This window comes from Lygodium microphyllum, chromosome 28, assembly GCF_053477565.2.
Source record: "Lygodium microphyllum isolate KBCC chromosome 28, Lygodium_microphyllum_v1.1.10, whole genome shotgun sequence".
Taxonomy (NCBI): Eukaryota; Viridiplantae; Streptophyta; class Polypodiopsida; order Schizaeales; family Lygodiaceae; genus Lygodium; species Lygodium microphyllum.
In genome coordinates this window covers 85,302,140-85,325,366 of record NC_141162.1, presented here as the reverse complement: position 1 = coordinate 85,325,366, position 23,227 = coordinate 85,302,140, and the positions used below count along the sequence as shown (strand labels likewise).

General features: G+C 40.8%; 2 pseudogenes; both read right to left on the bottom strand.

The window, feature by feature from the left end:
• LOC148011707 (protein NARROW LEAF 1-like) overlaps positions 1 to 18,360 on the bottom strand; it is a 167,455-nt pseudogene extending 149,095 nt beyond the window's left edge.
• Positions 18,361 to 21,424, bottom strand: LOC148011706 (transcription factor TGA2-like; annotated as a pseudogene).
• Between the last annotated feature and the right edge of the window lie 1,803 nt (positions 21,425 to 23,227).

Genomic DNA, 23,227 nt, shown 5'->3' with positions numbered 1-23,227 from the left:
TCTCCTCTGGAGTCATGCCATGTATTGCTACAGTGGGAGTCGTGTTCATTATGTAGACTGCTGTAGCAACTGCCTCAGCCCAGTAAAAATCTGGCAAGTCTTTTTCATTGAGCATGGCACGAGATACCTCTCCAATATGCTTGTTTTTCCTTTCTGCAATTCCATTTTGTTGTGGGGTATGACTGTATGAATATTGTTGCTTTATGCCATGCTCTTGCAGGAACCTTGCAAACTCATTTGAGAGGTACTCTCCCCCTCCATCTGACCTTAGGTATTTTATTTGCAGGCCTATTTCTTTTTCAACCATAGCTTTAAGAGTTTTGAAATGCCCAAAAACTTCACTTTTCTTTTTCATAAAATACACCCAAACTTTTCTGCTATAGTCATCAATAAAAGTGAAAAAATAATGATAGCCTCCAAGAGATGCAGCTTTAGTAGTCCACACATCAAAGTGGATTAATTCCAATGGCTTCTTACTCTCTTGAACATGTCTAGGAAATGGTTTCCTTGCCTGTTTTCCAAACTGACAGGCTTCACACACCTTATGCATTTCTGCAACCTTGAATTTAGGCAATCCTGCAATAATATTTTGGCCTGCATTGATTTAAGTCGCTATACATAACATGACCAATGCGTTTATGCCAGATATCAATATCTGCAACTACACCGGTCCCATGTGCAAACATTGCTGTACTCAATTCAGGCATGTCTGCATCCAACGTAAACATTCTGCCCTTTTTCTTTCCTTTTGCTATCAAACGACCTTTATTTTTTATATCCTCAACAAAGCATCCATGAGGATTAAATCTGACCTGCAAACCCTGCTTAACCATTTGGCCAACAGAAACCAAATTATTGGTGATATTCGGGACATGAAATACATCGGACACGTATTTCTTTTTCCCATCCTGCATAGACAAGGGAATTTTTCCAATCTGCACAATAGGATGTGCAGTATCATCACCAATCTCCACAAATCCTGGTTTTTTCATGTTCCTTGCATCCTCCATCCATTCAGCATGACCTGTCATGTGGTTTGATGCACCTGAGTCAACATACCATACATCGTTGCTTTCTTCTACACTTGTCATAGAATTGTTCATGTGCTGCACCATAAACAAATGCTCATTTCTGTCATCACCCTATCTACTAGAAGATGCATAATTCCCTTGTTGCAATTTTCCATTCATGATGTCATTCTGCTTTTTATAGCAGTCTTTAGCCATATGACCCATTTTACCACAGTAGTAGCATTCAACATTACTGTTGGCATTTTGGCCTCTTTGCCATCCACCACGACCTCTTTGGCTCCCCCTGCCTCTAGAGTTACCACGTCCTCCTCCATATGACTGGTTTTCTTGAGTTTGCTACATATTCTGATTTCTACCACGGCCTCCAGATCGGCCTCCTCTATCTCTGCCTCTACCTCTTCCAACATTTGAGTAGAAGACAGCTTCTTTTGAAGTTCCTCTTGAAGAAGATGCACCACCATTTCTCTGCTCCTCAGAAATTAGAAGAGCAATCAACTCAACAAAATCAGGAAATCTTTCACGGACGGAAATAGATGTTCGGAACTGTGCATAATCCTTTCCTAGACCATTCAACGTCACAGAAACTAAATCATCATCTTCCACTGGCGACCCAATGGAAGCAAGTGCATCTGCAATCTTCTTCACCTTCATGTGGTAGTCATTGATGCTCATATTCTCTCTTTGCACATTGTGCAACTCTTGCTTGAGCTGCATTTTCCTGGCTTGCGTATTTGTGCTATACATTTTTGACAAAGTATCCCATGCCTCCTTTGGCGTACTTGCATCTTGAATATGCACAATCATAGAGTCTGAAATGCTGATAGAAAGCCAGTACATAACTTTCCTGGCTCTCTCATGCCATGCTTTAAATGCCTGCATTTGCTATTGATTGGGAACATTAGGAAGAAATGGTTCTTCTTCATTTCCTGCAACGAATTCCCAATATCCTTTTCCCATAAGGAAATTCGTCATTCTGAACTTCCATGCTTGAAAGTTGTTCTTGTCAAGCTTTTCAGTGACAATCTGTGAAAGAGAATTAGACGCCATTACGGAACACTAAAAAAAATTCTGTCACTGCAAGGAATATAGCTTCAGCCTCACAAGGGAAAATCAGCAAAACTGACGAAAGTGGTATTTAACCACACAGTCACTTCCTAGTGACGATTTTGCATCAACAGGCAACAAGGATGATTCTGTAACTCCCAATGTCTCTGCGCATAGGCATACGATGCAATTTCTACAATAACTTTTCACTAACCTGTAGAACAGTGGTCGCACAGCATAAAACATGGCATTTTCCTGAGTGCGTGCAGAAAACTTCTGCCTCCAAAACAGGCCCCGAAATGACCTCAAATCAAAAAAACAGAGCAACCAAGGGCTAAAGCCTCCTCCCGTAGCATATATTGCCCTCTTGCTACACCGCGAAGGGCGTCTCAATCTGAGACAATACACTCTTGCATTTTCCGGTTGTGCTACCTACAGAGACTTGCTCCCAAAACAGAAAAATGAAAGCAACACTGGTCCTCTAACCAGAACACCACGAACTTGGTTTTCTTTCTTGAGCTCCTTACCACGAACAAGGCTCTGATACCATGTCAAGATTGTGGGAGAGAAGGAATGAGTCTCACTTGTAGCTTTCTTGCTTGCACAATGGGGGAATACACACACAGGTGGAGGCTGAAAACAATTTTCCTCTTCTTAGTTGTGTAAGTCAAAAAGAACTCTCGTACAAAGAAATAGAAGAACCCTATATATGGGTCTCAAACCAAACTCAACTAACTAAGGTGGTATACTAACTAAGCCACGAACTAGAGTAGATAAGGATAGCTGTCATCTAGCTATTATTCATGGGCGGTGTATCAACCGCATCTGCAAACTGACAAGTCGGTGACATAAATGCACAACGGTCACCCTGGCATATCACGAGTGGATCTCGATATCTCAACACCTATAACATGTAAACAAGATTCATGCTAAAACATGCAGCCTTTTTCTACTTTCATTTCCGAATGAAATTGTCATATGCAGAACTTACACCACCTTTCGTTGATTTTGAGTTCTTAGGTCACTTGCCTAGAGTTAAATCTTCTTCATGCAGTCCTAGCAATTTGCTACGGTTGCTAATAACTTTCTTTAAGAATCCTTTCGAAAAAAATGTTCAATAATGCGATATGCGGTTTATTCCTTCCATGCTGAAGTGTACTATCATAATTCCGTTTTGTAAAGATGGGCATTAATTAATCTAATTAATGCATAAAACCCACTTGCTAGACATGCATAGAAATCTTATACTTGCTTTAATTTGTTCGTTTTATTGAAAAATACTAATGACCGAATTTTTCCATCGTGAGCTATCTCTTTTAAATTAGTCAAAGTATTTAAAACGAAAAATGCATCCAATCTCCAAAAAAAATGATCCATACACGATTGAATTTTAACGATGTAAACCAAAATTAGGAAGAAAAACCTGGACTTGTGGTGAAATATCCACATGGATGTTAGAAGATGATCCTCCTGCAGTTGCGCCTTGTGCTTTCTTAGGAGCCATCGCGAATGCGGCCTTATCATCTTGGATGCAGATTTTGAGTTTTTAGGTCTCCCCTGCACGTGAAACTCCCTTTTGTAATTCCACCGTCCTTTATGAAATTTTTTCCTTCCTTTCGTAGAAGCTCTGGTGCAAATTGTATACACAGAAAGGGGGAAAAGAAAGTAACTTTGTGGTATGCAAAAAAAGGAGGGAAAAGAGGGTGTTTTGCGAAGGTCAATAGGAAGGGGGTTCTAAGGGACCCCGAGATTAGATGAACCTTTGAAGGACTTGTAAATAAAAGGGCTTAAAGGACCCTAAAGCAATAGGTGGGGAAAAAACCCACGGGAAGGGTTTAAAGTTCCAGGAAGGGGGGTAGGAAAACCTTTTGAGAGTAAGGCTTATTAAAGCTGCGGGAATGGAGCTTTTTTATTTGATCCCAAGGGGGGTAGTCTTAGGATGCACTAGGTGGGCATAAGGGGAAAAAGGGGTGTATAAAACCTTAAGAGGAGATTTTATGTGGGGGAAAAAGGGAGTATGAGGACCCCAATAGGGCTTTGGATTTCGGGGGGGAGGGGGGATTTACCAAGCCCACATGGACAAGGGCTAAGAGGAAGCCCACAAGGAGGAATGGGGGGTGTAATGTGAAAGGGGGCTTAGGAGGCCCACCCTTGGAAGCTTCCAAGAAGCTTCTAAAGCTTTTGGAAGATTGCAGAAGCCCATGTGGAAGGAGGCCAAATGGGATTCGATTGGGGGCAGCGGCAGCGTGCAACTTCGATGGCGGCGTGGCGATCTTTAGAATCTCGGTGCCCCTCCTCTCGACGCAGCGTGATGGCTCCTCCTCTATCTCTCAATAGCAGCATCGGCAGTGTCTCCACTCCTCTCTCCCTTTTCAAAGCTCCCATAGCCATGGGTTTTATAGGGAGAGGGAGAGGTACCTCCCTCCCCCCCCACGCGACATTGGGCATGCCTTCGTCCATCCCATGGTATCCAGCAAGCAGCTTGGTGGCCATTACTATTCCCTTCTCCTCCGGTGGAGGAGAGAGGGATAAAAAAATTTTCCATTATCCAATTAACAATCCTCAAGACTTATCCTTTTGGCCTCGCCTTCTAGAGGCGGTTCATGTGTGTTTCTAGAAAATCAGAATATTACATTCTCTCCCCCTTGGAGAAATCGAGATGTCCTCATCTCGAGATAAATTGGGGATATTGATGGTTGACAGAGCTTTCATCTGTCCAAGTGGCATCCTCCTCGGGATAATCTTTCCACTGGACGAGGCATTCTCTCAAGGTTCTGGATCTTAGTTGTCTCTCCCTAACATCTAAGATCCTGTCAGACCTTAGTTCAAGGACTCCTTGACTAGGCATTACAACTTGTTGGTCATCAAGTACATGGTTAGGATTAGGTACTTAATCACCTCTAGAATTTTTTTCCTATATATGAAATATTTCCTATACATGAATTATTCCCTACATAGAAAATTTTGTATTTTCCTATGTAGGAAATATTTCGAAAGGTCTCATGTGATTCCCTACTTATTCTCACTAGGAAATGTCCCATTTTTCCTAGTTTTTACTTTCCCCACTTATATGTATTTTCAACTAGGGAATTCCATGGGGAATTCTCTTTTTTTCCTATATGGGGATCGATTGAAAGTTCCGTAAAAACTAGGGAAAATGGGACATTTCCTAGTGAGAATAAGTAGGGAATCACATAAGACCTTTCCTATGTAGGAAATATTTTCTACATAGGAAAATACAAAATTTTCTATGTAGGGAATAATTCCTATATAGGAAATATTTCATATATAGGAAAAATTTTCTAGAGGTGATTCCCTAGGTACTCTCACTAGGAAGTCTCTCATTTTTCCTATCTTTTACATTCCCTACTTATATGTACTTTCAACTAGGGAATTCCGTGGAAATTCTCTTTTTTCCTTATCACTTTATCTACTTTGCCATTCCTCTTAGACATGCTAATATCAAACAAGAAATTGCACAATAAATTTTTAATTAGAAAATTATATAGAGAATGTCATCATTTCTAAGTAAGGATCAATAACATACATCTAATGATCAAAATAGATTAAACAAATTAAGACATCAACATATACTTCTAGCAACCAAAAGAAAAATGAAAATAATTTTAAAAGAAGCATAGAACTAAAAACTAATTAAGCAACATGTGTGTCTTGATTGTTTTATCCCTTAAATCTCCAATATGTTGCAAAGTAATAAATGTTTGTCTACCCTCTTCTCTAAATTTCAACATGGGTGGCCGAAAGATATCATCATATGATGGTATGCGTATCACTCCTATTGATACTCAAGTGATCAAATATCATTAGTTAGTATAACCATTTCAAAAAATGACTCATTATCAACATAAGAAAGCTGGTAATACTTGATTCTTGGCTTGAAGAAGTGTTAAGGCAAGTAATCTCAATGTCTTCCTTCCTTGCATTGTCTCTTGTGTCATCTTTAGTAACTTGTTTACCTATATATACATAGAGTTAACCAAAGCTCACGATAATACAAGGTTATGAAAAATTTCAATAACACAAAAAAAAGTTATTAGATATTTTTTATCAATTTGGGTCACCAAATTTCTACAAGTTTTTGATCCTTAAAGTTGGTACCTGCATCTTGACTTGAAGAAACATTATTGCAATTAACCTCCTAATCTCCCTTTCTTACATTACCTCTTTTCCCACCTTTTGTTGTTCTTTAATCTATATTTATATATATACACACAATTACTCAAAGTTTAAAAATATGAATAACTATGAACATTTTAAATTAGACAAAGAGACTAATTAAAGCTAGTTAATCTCGAAATGAATCACCTAATAAAGCAAGATGTAAAATATGTACAAATTTTAATTTTCAAATTTTAGTAGAAATAAAGACATATACCTGTATCGTGATTTGAAGAGACAATAGGGCCAATGACCTCCTTATCTTTCATTGTTCCATTATCTCTTGTACCATCATTTGTGATTTTGTTACCTTTATGTACACATAATAAACCAAAGTTTAGAAACATAAGAGACATTTGTAAAACATCAAAACATGCATTTGTAAAACATCAAAACACGCATACCTTTTTTGCCCTGTTCTTTACACCATCTGATAGTAAATTGAACAGGTGAAAACAAGGAATTCATTGTTCATACTTTTATGGGCTCACCAACTTCTCCTTCTGGTTTGAAGCATCTTACAGATTTCCTGTTGAACAATGCGCAAGGGAGACGATGTAATATTCCGCGTAAGAAACAAATTGGATAAATGGAAAATTTTTTATTTCCCCCTATCCCTCCACCCGACTGACGAGCTGGAGGGGGAGGGAAATAGTAGGAGCCATTAAGCTCCTTGTTGGAGCCTTATGGAGGGAAGGGGGACATGCGTGTCGACACGCAGGGGAGGGAAGATCCCCCTCCCCTCCACTATTTAAACGAGGGGGCTGCCAGAGATCCCAGGCTGGAGCAGTGAGGAATAGAGGAAGAAGGGTCGGAAGAGGCCGTGCCGCTGCTGCGTCGTGTGGCAACCAAGAGAGAGGGAGGAACAGAAGACGTTGAGGCCTCGCCGCCTGATCATCACGCCTTCACTCGCTGCCGTAGTCTGCCTAATAAGCTTCCCCCCTCCCACGTGGAAGCTTTAGAAGCTTCTAGGGGGGAAGCTTCTAAAGGACCTTCTTAGCCCCCTTTCACCCCCCCCTCTTATGCCCTTTTTAAAACCCTTTGTTTCCCCCCCCCCCACCCCTAGGTTTAATTCCCCCCTAAGCCCCCTTTGTCCCCCCCCCCCCCCCCCCCCCCGGGTTTAATCCCCCCCTAAGCCCCCTTTGTTCCCCCCCCCCCCCTCGGGTTTAATCCCTCTAAAGCCTTTTTTTTCCTTCCCCCAGTTTTAAACCCCCCCTATGATTTTTAAATTCCCTTTTCCCCTTAAGCTCCTCCCTTGACTTTGGGAACCTACCCCCGGTTTTAATTCCCCTAAGCCCTTTTTCACCCCCCTTATAACCCTTTTTCAACCACCCTCATAACTCTTATTTTCCCACAACTCCCTAAGCTTTCTTCCTAATCCCCCGTATCCCCAATATTATTTCCCCCCCCCCCCCCCCCCCCCCGAACCTAAAAATCCAAACCATCATCATGGCCTCGGATGGTATCCCGTAAGGGAGAAATAGCTGTGAGATAAAAGATAGGGAGGGAAAGTAGAGGGAGTGAAAAGAAGGATTGAAGGAGGAAGAGTGGGAAAAAGATAAAAGAAAGGGAAGGAAGGAGAATAAGTGCTTTCTATTCCTTCTAACCCAAGTCAAAATCCTCCAAGGGTTCCGTGGTTGCAAAACCACACTCACCCATAAACTTTTTTTGATCCAAAGAGACGGTGGAATTCCAAAAGAAAGAGGAAAAGGCTATCTCACATTTGAACTACGATGCCGCCGAAGAAAGTCCAATGTGTAGCTGCGGGAGGGTCATCTCCCAGTATCCATGTGGATATCTCACCACAAAACCAGGTTTTTCTTCTTAGCTTTAATTCGGTTTTAAGTTGATCATGCAAAGAAAAATTGTTAAGGATAGGATATATTTGTTTGAGTTATTTGTAAGGAAGGAGTTTAGCTTATGAATGACAATGTATAGAACTTAGCTTTCTTCAAATTGCATCAAGCATTATAAATTACGAGCAAGATTAACCATTTACTATAGTATTATATTTTAGTTAAATCCTAAGGTGTAGAAATTATATCTTGCACCATGTCTTATTCCTTTTGCAACGAATCGTTGTAAATGGTTAAATTCATGAAAGGTTTCTTTCGATGCTCAAATTACTAGGAAGTTATCTTGAATATTTGCACATCTTAGTAAGGCAAGTGTTGTTATTTGGCATGAGCTCATCTTTAAGGAAAATGGAAGTTAAATTAAACTGTATTGACTGGGAAGTAAATTGTCACAAGGATAGCAAAACCGTGACAAGACGATTAATATTACCTTCCAAAAGATAACTGAACCAATCTAAACATAGAAACATTCATACCCTAAACACTTTACTACTTTCCTTACTGTAGGGACAATCAATTCGTAAAGATAAGGAACTAGGGTTTGTCCCTAAGGTTCTTAAAAGAAGAAACCCTAGGCATGACATACGTCAGCTTAAGAATCTAAACAGATTATTCCATCGCAGGACTTGCACAATAGGTATGAAATCATTTAGTCTTGTGATTGATTCACAAGGAGAAAGGGTAAAAACCCTCATCAAGGATGGCAGATCCTTACGCAAGTTATCTTGCAAAAAGACGTATTTTTGGATATCCTTCTAAATAAGAAAAGTTGTAAACCAGAAACTAGCATATCTAAGGCACTTTAGGGTTAACCAAGTTGGGTATGCCCTACATCAGAATGTAAAAGGATCTTGCCAATTTACAAGACACCTTGGGAACGAGTGCTGATACACTCAAAAAGGAAAGAACACTTCCTTAGCAGTTTGCCAAACAACTGGGTTGTTTAATGGAAATGTTTGTGCTTGCTAGAGATTTTAGGGCTCTGTTTGAATTATGAATTACAAATTAAATGAGTACCTATACTTCAGGTTAAAGGCCTGAAGGAAGAGGCAGTTTCAGTTACCCCCGACTACCTGCCTAACCCTAACCAAGGGGGTTGTTGACCGCGCCGAGAACGTGGACCGAACCCGCCGCGAGAGGTCTCTCCGTTGAGTTCTACTTGGAGCAGGAGGATGCTTGGGTGCCAAGGGGGGCTCTGGCCGTAAATCCCTCGCCTTCTGAATCCTACACAAGAGGCTAACGTGACTCGGGATTGGATCTTGAGGTCTGCATACTAGTTGATAGGCGGAAGCTTTGAATAGTGATCCCTGGGGATTACTGGAAAGCCTACGGGCGGAACTCCTTGTATTTCAAAGAAAAAAATGATAAAATGTTAAAAGAACTTGCTTGATATTGTTTTTCTATGTCACGTGATAAGATTATGTGAAGGAACCAGTGCTTAACAGGGTTAATTAAAGAAGCTGATTGTTATATGTCAAATTAATGTGTTAGATAATTACATAACTAAAACAAACCGAGGAAAGTGCGGAGGATGGGCCATGGGCCCGTCCTACGATTGGGTGGTCCCGATTAGCCAGGAACTTTTCTCAAAAATCTCGAAGAACAGCGGGATGATCATCATCATCAAAACGAATAACGAGAACGATGACCTAGAGTTACGTCTTACCTGATTTATGTTGTTTTAGGGGAACGGAATGGGACTATGCCTTATGGTGGCAGAGAGGTTGAGCTTTGCATCCCTCTCGTTTCCCATTCTCCTTGAACCAAGTGCAGCGTGAATCTGCTTCAGACCTGGCGTTTCTGCGTAAAGTAGTTCGCTCGGGTCTGACGCTAGTTGCTGTTAGCTAATGACCCATCAGGAAATCCCTAATTCCGATCGATCCTAAGTGGGAACGGCCAGGATACTTCCGCTACGTGGCAGACGCGGGAAGACCTAGATCGCAAAACCCGTAACATTCCATGGGAGTGCCGAGCGGAGCTTTCTAGACATCCTTTCCGATGGATTGCTAAGACGTGTCCTGGATGATACTAGGGGACACATTACAAGTTGGTATCAGAGCCGACCAACAACGGAATTGTTTTTATGAGATCTTAATAAAATGAAGTAAAGAAATTGTTGCTGTCCAAACATTTTCTCATCTTCAATGCTGTCTTGTAGAATTATGAAGTGTGGAACAAGTTTTTGGTATTTCGGGTCATGTTTATGACTGCAATGCATTCTCCGCTTTATAGACAAAGAATTGGGATGATGAACATCCTGGAGCAGATTTATAATCCATCACCTTTATATATAGAACGAAGATGGACGGGGTCTTCAGGAATCTACTATATAGCTGCCCACCGGTTTGCTTATCTACAGACCAACCTAAAGAGGATCAACTGGTTGGAAGACTTGAAAGTCGTGAAGCTGTTCATTTTTGTGGAAGCTCACATAAATTCGACTTTACATATTCAAGGTCGGAGGGTTGAAATGAACTCATATGTATATGAGGAAGTAACCCGTGTAATCCCAGCCGACAGGATTAAAGTGTTGGGCCGCCATGAGAAATATGGATTCCAACGAAAAGGGTATCCTGAACTTCCAATGAATTATTGATTCCTAAAGATCCATGACCCAAAACCCTACTATTATACAGTTCCTGTAGACAAATGCAATACAATGTTGTTCTCCCCAAACTGAATGTAATGATTGGATTATCATCACATGGAACGTTGTATAAGGCTACTTATGAAGAAGACCTCTTCTTTAATTGTGGTCCCAGTTTAGATATTGTGATCAATGATGAAACAGGACCCGGTCGCTTGTGGGGTATGTTATCAGAACATGCAATATATGGCAGATGATGGTTGATATGGGTGATGCAAAGAGTAGCTGAGACCAATCTACCGTTATTATCCGGGACCCATAGGTTAATTAGATAACATGTTATGTGTACGCCTCTTGCTATCTATGCACGAGGGATGGGTTATAACCTTATGCATTTAGTTTAGGGCTACGAGACTGTTTTTCCTCCTTGGGAGGGAGCCCATTATTGTATATTTGGATTCTTTCAGGGGAGGATGTGTAGATGCTACTATGTTTTATTAGGCCAAGAGGGCCCGTTTTGCAAGGTTTTGAATGGTTTATGTCATTAGGCCAAGAGGGCCAGTTGTCTGTTTAGTGCAGGTACGGTTAATGGTTTCTTGTTTGAGTTTTGTGTTAGACAGGTTTCGAAGAAGAGCTTGGAAGGAGCCTTTTGTTGTGCGGAAGCTTCTCGTGGCCCTATCCAGGTGATATCTCCCCTTTAAGAGTACTGTGGTTTTTATGCTTTGTGTTTGTGTACTTGTTAAGGGGGGTTTTTTGTTTCGTATTGGGGACCGGCGTCCAAGGCTTGAAGTCCCAAGGTTTAGGTTAAGTATGTCTGAGGGAGGTCTGAGTAGTCGTTGCCTCCTGTAAAGACATTGTTAAGCATCAAAAGCCTGTTTTAGAAGGGAGTCCTAGTGACCCTGTTCTGCTAGCCTACTAGGCAGCCGTTCTAGGATTTCTTCTTAGTTGAGAGGCAGTTAGGGAAGCCTGCAGAAGAAAATGATGATGATAAAGGAAAATATACCCTGAATATCTTAAAGACAATAAATAAATACAAAGGTGCATAAAAAGGGGTTCTAAACCCTATAAAACTAGAGAAGAAAAGAAAGGAAAATCTATGAGCAGATGATCATTGCCTTGCGAAGGCCTAGTAGGTTCCTGCAGACGAGTCAGACCCAGGGCCGATGCCTTGTCTTCCTAGGGATGGCATCTGGCTAGAAAAGAAGAAACTAAGGAAGGTTAGAGCGAAAATAAAAGTGAGCGTCAGAAAAGGATTAAGTGTCGCCTTGCGAGGGCTTAGTAGGTTCTTGGGTACCGAGACAGGTCCTGAGGCCGATGACCTGTTCTCCTTGGGTCACTACGCTCAGCTCCCTCCTTTTTACATGCCCGAGTATGGAAAAAAAAAACCCCTAAAAGAAGAAGTGTGCTAATAGAAAATACTTCTTGATCAGGCTATAGGAATCCTCTCCTAATAGGAGCTCCTAGTTGTGTTGTCCTTAGTTAGGTAGGTATTTCAGACCCCCATCCGGACTCCGAATCGAGCTCTGAAAAATCTTGGGCGCCCCGCTTGGCATCGCCCATGGGCCGGTACCCTTGTCAACCCACACGACAGTCTAAAAATTTATGAAAAATCAACAAGTGTTGCTCGGGTGCCTTTAAAGTACTTTGACGCTTAAAATTGTCCTAGATCGAGCCGCCGCATTTGACATTGAATATTTTTTCCTTGATATTCGTAAAATTTTAGCTATTTTTAAGCACTTCTCGGCATCAAAATTCTGCTCTCATTGGCGACCACGAGATAGGGCGACTCAGCCCGTCGAATCCCACAATAGATCTGCACAAAACAATCAAAGGAAGCATCAAGCTGATACAAAATAGATACATACTAAACACAGCACAGTGCTCACCCTACCCCCTCACAAAACCAAGGCATGACATCCACAAGGAGTAGGCCTAGCATAATCTGATAAAATGTCTGAAGCTAGTCACTAACAAGGAGCCAAGAAACCGGGCAAGATACGAAAAGCTGGACATTAGAGTGGCCAAATGCAAGTGACCCTTGGGGAAGGACATGCAGCATTTTATGCCACAACAAATCGTGGGCATGAAGAGAGGAGAAAAAATGTGGGAAGAATGGCGCCTGCATCACGCCGAAAAATGCGCCCATTTAATGGAGATCAAGAATCCTGGCTGCAAACAACCACTGCAAATGATAATTGCCCTTGCTTCCCCCCTGCCTGCTGGTCATATCGCTGTGCTTCGCTCCTCCAATGGTGGTCTCTATGATGAACTCTGAAATCAGTCTTTCTCTCTCCTCTCTCTCTCTCTTCTAAGGGAAGATTCATGTGGTGAAGAATAAGAAGAAGAATGGATGGCAGATGCTTGTCCAATGAAGACCGGATTGCTCCGTGGTTCAAGAGGAATGAAGATTGCTGATTGTGGATTGTCATGAGCATTAATGGCTACTGGAAATTAGTCCCGAGACATGGCAAAAAAAACCCGCAACCCGCAAAGAACGGTAATTTCATTTTCACAAAGGAAATTGATGTTTTATGTAATTTGCTTCATAAATACTTGTTCCCATGGGATGATTATGCATTGTGTTTTTGTTTGCTATGAGTTTTATTAGTTTATGCTCAGAAAATCAGAAAATCATAAGTGTTGTGACTGAAATTAATGGTGTAAAACCCGTAAAACATGCGAAATATGGGAAAATTGGGTGTTTTTTATATATAAATAAAAAATATAATAAGACACACCAACTAAATTTGTGTTTTTGCTGCAAATGAACCTAAGAGCCATAGCCCACAACTCATCTTGTATTTTTAGTTATTCAATATTGCAAAAAATACAAGAAAAATGGAGAAAATGGAAAAAAATAGGGGAAAAGTGGATTTTGAGTGCCGAAAATTAAGAAAAAATAAGAACCATGTTTGTGTATGTATGGGGGGTCTGAAGTATGAGTTTTGGCCTCATTTCAGCCCTACCTTTATGTTTCAGAGAGTTTTTTATTGCTTTTCATACAACAAAAAACATGGAAATGAACCCTAAACCGGTCAATAATGCACAACCTAAACGGGTAAGGGGGTAGAGTGTATAAAAGGTGTTTAAATATTGAATGAAATGATGAAAAGCTTGCTGGTTTTTATGCATACCATTTAGGTTGGTTGATAATTAAAAATTAAGAATCTAGTAGCACGAGGTCTCCTCGGTGCTAGGTTCATGCAATGCCGCATACGAGCGATAGTCAAAATCATTGAAAGAGATGTTTTCCACATGTGCACAAATGCTGATTTTCTTAATTGTTTGAGCACATGGACATTCACAATTTGCATGAAGCATAAAATGATAAAAGGTTTCAGACAATACCTCCTGGATGCATAGCACCTGTATTCTCTAGACCGTGACCAACGTTGAGTCCAATCTGCAGGCTAAGCATTGGGTCTAAGGGAAAAGGAAGTGAGGAAAATGGTACATTCCTAGATATGATTAATTGGTACCTTGAGTGGAAATATGTGCGATATTGTGTATATATGTTTAGCGATGCATCGAGGGGCCAATCCCCAAGGTGTAGGAGAGTCGCAGTGAGGTAGCGGTAGTCAACCGTTGGAGGACCTCCTATGTTTGTACTCCGTGCTATTTGGCAATGTGTTGGGACTCCCTGTGTGGAGTGTTAATTGGGTTAGAGTTGGACTACGAAATGCGATACAAATGCAAGATGTTTAGGAACGCAATGTATGATGTATGTGTCATCAACGCTCCTGGCCGCGAGGCTGTGGGGTTGTTGAGCGCATGATAGAGGTCGAGCTAGTGCATGAGCCAGTGCCAGCCCATTTTAGGTCCCATCAGATGAGTATCCAAGCCCATAGCCAGTGATGGCCTCAAAAAGGCCCTCCCAATCATCCTTGTAATAAAGGTGGAACAGTTTTATAGTGTTGTATAAAACTATGAGGCCATTAGCAGCAAGTAAGAAATCCATCACCGAACCTGATTGGAAGGCGATTTTGAATACTTTGCATATCCCTTTTTTGGCTTCCAAAGTTGTGCGAGCATTCGCATATGTTGCGATCATCATGCCCAAAAATCCTGACACTATGGACGTCAAAGCTCCCAATATAAATGCAACTGTAGTGAAAATTGTTGTAAAGAGAGCTGGGGTACATTCCTGCTTTTGATCATATCTGCAAGGCTGGGGCTTAGTACTGAACCCCTTTACAGATCCCAGGAACAAGAAAATGACAACAGCAAATATGCCCATGAAATAAACCAAATACTTGTACTCTGTCAGCAAAAACGATGTGGCTCCTATGGATATGGCTTGCTGAATTTCAGCGCATTTCCTAATAGCTGCTGCATCTGATTCCTCATCCAATCTATCCTCCTCATCACAATCTGATGATCCATTGACGATGTTGTGACTGTGGGTGTCGTTGTTGTCGAGGAAGGTGTAGCCATTGCTGGCAGGCCTGGACTTGTGCTCGAAGGCCAAGAGACCGGTTGCGATAGCAATCTGGTGGTGGTTGGTGAGAATCATCTGCATCTTCATTAGTTAACAAGTTAGTTATACCATCTGCACCAGCAATTATACCCCACAAGTTAGTTAACAAAATACTGCTAAGGCACAGAGTAAAACCGCTTCACGAGCTACACTACATTCTTGCAAAGTTAAGATGTTGAATTGGAAAGGTAAGCAAATGCATCTTTAATCTCTACCCATTCCAAGTACATATTCATGTCTCCCTGCATGTCAAATGCCACAGTCACAGTCACAGTCATTGTCACTGTCACTGTCTCCCTGCATCAGTACCAGGCTACCACTGTCTCCCTGCATGTCAAATGCCTGCTGGTTCTCGCCCACAATCAGGAAATCAGTGAGAAAGCAATTGCCCTTCTCGTCATTGTACTCAAAGGCATATGCCATGATGCTTTCTTTTGTTAGCCATGAGCTTCTGCCAACTTTTATTACCCTCCTCCCCACGATGCTATTGATGTTTGCTTGCAAGTCAATAGTTATAACATCTCCCATCTCACCTACCCCTTTGATAGTATTTGTGACTTTGGAGACATCAAAACTGCCCCGAATGGAATGAAAGCACCATCTGCTCGCACAAATGTCTCTGCCGCATGAGCAAACATCATCAAGTATCAATATTGTCATATCAAGAATCGGAAACCGGAATTCTTCTTTCAACTCACAGAGAAGTTTATAAAATGGACAATACAGAATGCCTTAACAGCAAAAAGCTCAAAAACAAGTAGCAAAGAGGGAAACCTGGATTCACACTTGTAAAAATGCCATACCACCGCTCATCTGTAATAAAAGACGTTGCCCTTTCCACTGCACCCAAATAAACACGAGGTCCAACATTTGGAGGCAGTGGATGGAACGTCTTCTAGTTGGGGTAGTCCAAATCAACCACAACATGTCGATTTGTCAGAAACCCAACCTGAGGAGTCCATGTCCTACTCTGTACTATGGCTCCAAGTGTACCAAATGTCTCCTGACCTGCAACCTGTGAAATTCACTAGAGAGAGAAACGTATCAGAATTGTCAAACTAGTAATGATGCAACAATTATTTACATATATTGCAACTAAAAATCTGCCAATCTTCACCTCTACAATGTAAAAAAACACCATCAGTTGTTTAACTGATATATGATGAAGCATGTACACACTCTCAGCATTTCTCAAAGTTTATGGAAAGGAGGGGAAAAATGTGCGGATAACATCTAATGACACCAAAAACACAGAAACACATGACATGGTCATTTCTATTTTCTATACACAAATATGGACATCATCATGCTGCAATTGAGTATATCGGAAAACAAAATGATGATAGATTTGAGAGTGATGCCCCTCGAATATCAATGTAGACATATCAATCTGCCACTAAACTGTACACTATCATAATGCATCAAATGCCCTCATTTGATATGCTAGTTTATACAACTCAATTAAATAAAAAATACTAAACAGTTTGTTAGATCAATATAAGACATCAATCTTGATTACATAAAAGGGCCTACAGTTGATCCAAAAATTCAACTAAGACCACAAGCATGACATCAAAAGAGTAGACACATCCAGATTATGACCATGCTCTAAGGCTATGCAATTGATCCTTGAGATAAAATTTAGAAACTTGGTTGTAAGATGCATACCTCCAGAACAAACATAAAATTATAGAATGACTAAATTTCAAGACAAGCAGTTTGTATTCAAACTTTGAAGTTATTCACTGGCTTTTTACCTGAGATCCTGGACCGATGGATGGGTCAGTGCCCCTTAAATCTTCAGCCAGCTCTGTGTATACCTCTTGCTTAGGGGTTGCGACTGGAATACCAAAATAAGAGAACTCTACCACATCAACATCACACCATATGCCTCCAACTGATCAACCGTGAGAGTTAAAGAGGACAAACTCTTACTACAAAAGACATGTAGATGAGAGTTAAAGAGGACAAACTCATAGCAAGTTTGATGCTGTCAACTGTGAAAGTATTTGATGTGGTGAGCCTTGATTTGGTCCTTCATTCATACTAAGAGAGATCAAAATTTTCCTACAAGGTTAAATAGAATTGGCTAAGCAGCTGCATACTGACTTAAGGTTTAAAACTCTTCTTTGGCCGAGATGCATGCTGTAGACAGGTCTTCTGCCTTTTACCAGGAGCAAAATACAAAATACTGATCAATTAGAAAGGACATATAGGAAGACAGAAGAAAATCCCTTGCTACCTTACAGCATGTCCTGCTTCCTGAGAAGCTAGCCGAACAGCGATGTCAAGGGCATACACAATAGTCCAACTTGCAGCATGAGCTTGAAGGTCATGATTATTCTCCATAGTCAGTGAGAAAGCTGCTTCCCTTGAGATGTCAAGAGGTAGAGAAACTACTCAAAAACTGCTGATGTCAGAATATATTTCAAGCTTGTAGGGAATGGGGTTGTCATTCAAGCTCTTTTGGGTGTGATTGTGATCTTTTGAATGAGGTTCCATGGGCTGTATTAAGCATGAGTGTATGTTCTTTAACAGTGAATAAGAAGAGAAGTAAATGCCAGAAGATCACTTTGGGTTGTCTTGACCTTTTGTTACAACCCTATGTGTCTGCTAAGAAGGCCACTGTCTTCCCTCCATTGTTGCAGGAAATTTGAAAAATTTACAAGCAGATGGGGCAATCTTGTCAGTCTCTTAGCTGATGGCAATGCAAGCTTAACTAATGATGCCCTGGCAGTGTTGGCCATATTAGCATTGGATGGTTCTCCTAGAGCCCAAAGAAAAGAATCCCTGCTTTTGAAGATTCTTAGAGAATCTGATATTGAGTAATAAAACACGTAACTGGGAGATAGTACCTCCTCAGATAAAATCATACACAAAACCCAAGTCCTAAATGTAGATTAAAGAGTTCTCTGCCATAAGTAGGTTCCAACCTACTTGTGAAGATCAATGTCTCCTTGAAACACTCCATCACTGTGAGTATGCATTAATTTTGCCTACATCTTTCATTCATCCTAAATAACAGGCCATTCCTCCAAGCAAAAAAAATCAATCGTCTTCAAGTAGACTGCCTTAAATCTCTTTGCATTCACATGCAGCATAACATATTAAAGTGAAAAAACTACCTATACCTTCGAGGTTAACCAGGGCCTTTCTCACACTTCTCTCACAATCGGCACAGTCCATTCAGACCAGAAGCTCCACCATCTGCACCAGCAATTATACCCCACAAGTTAGTTAACAAAATACTGCTAAGGTGTAGAGTAAAACTACTTCAGGAGCTACACTACATTCTTGCAAAGTTAAGACGTTGAATTGGAAAGGTAAGCAAATGCATCATTAATCTCTGCCCATTCCAAGTACATATTCATTCAAATGACAAGATTAAACTCTGTGTAAAGGAATGAGCTCACTTCCTTGTAAGGATTAGAGACATCTTCTTTTTGCATCCCTGCCATAAAGATCTAGCCCACAACTGGATAGCTCCTCGCCATTAACATATGTACTTTTGTCATCATAACGTGTTCTTGAGTCGAAACTCTTTATGAAGTCAATGCAGGAAAGATTGGCATGATTCGAATCATGTCTCAACCCCACTCCACCTCCACCTGCATGCACCTCAGGGTACCCTGGTTCACTTGAGGTGGGGTGGTGATAATTTTGAACTTGTGACTTCACCTTCGAACTTTCAAAGGCATGCTGATTGGGTTCTACAAATTGCATGGTGCCAAAGAACCATGAGCTTGATTCTCCTGCACTCGGAATTCCTATTGACAGCCTTCACTTCTTCTCAAATGCCCCTGAAACCCAGCAATTCAAAGGGACGGTTATCTTCAAGAGAGGAGATGCATAAACTTGATGGGAAGAGCTTGATGGGAATAACATAACTGCAATTGCTGTGGGAAAAACATGACTGCAATTGATGTGAGCACTTTGAAACACATGGCAGCCCATGATAGCTCATCCATGCACAAGCTTATAATCTGGACTTATGCAGTCTTACTGCAAGCTGTGGAACTCAACCAATCTACATGCTCTGTCCCTCGCCTGTCTTCACCTTCACAGGTACATGCATTTTCTTCTGCACCAGCTAAAGTATATACTTGGTCATCGGTAAGATGGTTTCTTCATAGTCAACTAATGTGTGTTTGATTCCATCAAGTAATGTGGCTTCTTTCCAATAAGCCACTGGTGATTCTCTTCCATCAGCATGATATTTTCCCTAGCAATAATGTGGTCTACAAGCAGCATCTGCAGAACAGGGAGGAGACACAAACAATACTTGGTGGTTCTCTCTATCATCCTCCATCTTTGCTTTGGTCTTTAGGTCCAATGTTTTCAAAGCAAAAACCAGCTCAAAGGCTGCAAGTGTGCAATGGGCTACCTGTACTAGGGTCAGAAGGTTTTGTAGCTCTTGGAGGGTATGCAGCCTGAGAGAGTTTGATCACTTTAACAGCAAACTCAGAGTTTCAAGCTTTGACTCCATTAATTGTTGTCCTTGCACTATGTTGTGTGACATGATGAAAGAAGAGCTCCCAATCCCTATGGCTTCTTTCATGCTTTGATCTGCAATAAGCATCTGAAAGAACCCAAAGCAGTAGTCAGGCTCAACAAACCTAGAAAAGCCAGAATATTATGAATCACAAGTAGCTTTAGACACTTTCCCGTGTCACTGGGAAAAGGGGATCTTTTCCCTTGTTTTTACTTATAGTATTCAACATCATGAGCTTCTGTGAGGGAGGGACCACATACCTAGTTGGGGGCAGGGAGCAACCACACCGAGCTAGGTATGTGGTCCCTCCATTGCACAAGCTCATGATGTTGTCGTAATTCACAATGTGGGAAGTATAGTGAGAATTTGTTGAAAAGTTCTTGTTCGCATCATGCTAGACCATGGAAGACAGCTTCAAAATGGCTTGGCAGAAACATGATAAATTGCAATAGAAAACTCAAGAAGCAAAGGTTCACCTGCATGGTTGCTAGTTGATTTGAAAGCTCCATCTCTGCCTAGTGCATGTAATGTTGCAAAGCATCCATTGAAGCTAACTGTGTCTTTGACAACAGGCATGTCACATCATCATGGCTTATGCAACCATTAAGCTTCTACACATCAATACCCATTTTTGAGTACACGAGTGTTATAGCTGATGTGGGCCTCCAATCACCTATCCACATAAATGCTGCTTCAAGAGCAGAGGAATGATGCCCTACAGGAAAAAACTTTAACCAATACCACAAAAGATGCCTCAACACAAAACTCTATTTAGTGGGGGCAAGTAGAAAGAATCAAACACAGTAAAGCCAAAGAATACTTGCATTCTCTTCTTGGCCACCCAAAAGTGGATTGAAATCTCACTCTATCACCTACACATGTATATACAACAGATTCTCTGAAATTTATCATTTTAGCTTGAATGTTTTACTTACTAGACACAATATGTGTAGCCAGGCTGTTAGTCAAGACAATTTTCCTTATGAGAGTTTTGGAAAGAAGAGATATAATATATGTTAAGAATAACTTTGAGAAACAAGCTAGACTGTTTGAATGGTTTGAGCAATCAATAAGCCCATCTTGAGGCAATGAAAGTAAGCCATTGAGCGTGTTTAGATTAGTATTCTGTGCATGTTTGGATAGAATGACTACCAACTGTGTACTGAAAGTACTCTGTACATGGCTCCCTAATGCAATGAAGGTAAGTCATGCAGTATCCAATTCCAATAGAATATTATTAGTGCTTTTTTAATGCTAGCTTAGAGTACATTTGTGTCAGGCAATTCTCCTGGACAACCATCACTATATGTTTATTCTGTTCTCTTTCACAGGATGTGTTGCAAAAAAGTTCTAAGTTTTCATTTGCTGAAATGCAGGCCATGGGGACAAATGGAATTGTGAAGGAATGCTTCTTGTCGTATGGACTTATGGGAAAAATGGAATAATGAAGGAATTCTTCTTGTTGTATGGGCTTATGGACCTAAGATTCTCGCAACGGCACAATTCAATACAAGTTAATGCAATCCACAAGCAATGCAACAAATAAAAAGTGTGTGAAGCCTGACCTGAAATAGTTGCAAGCAATCCATCAGTGGGGGGAGGTTTGTGGGAGGCTTTGTAGATGCTCATGTAGTCCTTCACATGCTACCTGACATGGGAATCAGGGCTCTTGGAGACGAGGACGAACCGGAGGGCCTACACCTTTGCTTTCCACTGCAGCCAGACCTGAGCCAGCTGCCATGAGTCCTGGGCTTCCATGGGATCGATTAATGCTCGATGCGATGGATTGTGATGCCGATTAATGCTCGATGCGACGGATTGCGATGCCGAGCATTGGATGTTGGACGCATGTAGTAGTAGAGCCCCTGCCCCATCCTTAGCCCTCGATTATGCTTAGTCTGAATGAGTACCCGTGCTCTTGCGAAAATCAAAAGAGAACTCTATTCTCTCTTTCCTTCTTTTAATGTGAAGGTTTGATCACAAAGTATTTTGAGGTTCATGGAAAAATATGCTATTGGGCTCCAAAAAGCCTTCACACAGGCTTCAAAAATTTGTCTTTCTAAGGAGCTTGTACCCCCACCTTGAAGATAGGCTCTCTCCTCCTCATCTTTCTACATGTTGCAAGCACTTCTGTTACAGTCTATCTAGATAGTAAATCATATTTGAGCATTATTATTAGCCCAATTGGTGCTAATGTTAATGCCCTGATGGCATTCCATAGGTTTAATATGTCTTCATCCAATACACCTTTGTCTCCAAACAATGCCATCTTCATCATAACCTCTACATTAAGGCCTGCAATTGTAATCCACCCTGTCACGTTCTTTTAGACAAAGCCTGCTTGCAAGGCAATGCCAGAGAACATGGAGAATTGACTCCCAAGATTGATGGCACATGACACACCATGCATGGATTTTTATAAACTTATTGGGCCTCTCCTTCATGTTTAGCTTCTGCATATACACCTTACATAGAGGGGTGTTCAATTTGTTTATGGAGTACTAGACCACACTTTTCTAGTGCATTTCTGCCATATCTTCCAGTGTTCCCTAGGGAAGATGGATCTCCACTCCATCTACTACTGCTTAAGGAACACATCATTCTTCCTGAATTCCAAATGTTTCTTGTGCTTAGCTTGAATCACCTTTTTACCTCTAGCTATGACTTCCCCTTGAATTCCTCTTCGTATGAGTTTAAAATTTCTAACCATCTTCTCAGATTTTTCTTCTCCATGGCTTTGGAATTCTCTATCATCTTTTTTTGGGCCTACCCAATGCTCCTAATGATGATTTTTCCTTAGCATTTAAAATAAAGAAAAAAGAGAATAAGGTATTTTGAATTTATTGTTTTGATCCTTTGTACCATTTGACTTCCTTTTCAAGTCTTATATTTCTTGAATATATCTTCTTTGAGTCTTAATATCAAGGTGCTCCTAATTTCCCATCAAGCGAAGTATGTTACACATGCATGAGGGATGCATGAGGAATACACTCCCAAGTTGAGTCTAATATACTTCTTGACATGAGAGTCTAGGGCATAGCTACTACTTAAGATGGTTGCTTATTGAAACCCAAAACAACTTACTTGTACCCAGCTTCTCAAGAGGATTACCACACAACCTAATTGTACCAAGCTTCTCAAGAGGATAGGTTGAGGAGTGTACTAGATAGCCTGCATGAACCAAGCTCAAAGGACTATGCCAAGGGACTATGTTCAGAGGACAATGTGGTGAACAATGCATTATATGAATTTATGCAATGAGGCTAAGTCTTCTCCTAGTGATCTAGAATTTTACACATGCTTTAGTCATTTACTATAATTTCTTCAAGCTATTTTGATAGAAAAAGATATAGATAATTGCATGTTAGGCTTTAGATTTGCAAGTATTAATCACTACATAAAGGGCGTCATTAAATTTTTTTAGTTGTTATCTTTTATATAACACACAAATTCAAGTGTATCCACTTATAGGTGGTCTGGATCAACTTAAGCTGGCATTGACCATCCCTCTCTAATTGTTGGCCATTGCCCTAGTTACAATGTGGGAAACAAGAGTCCTAC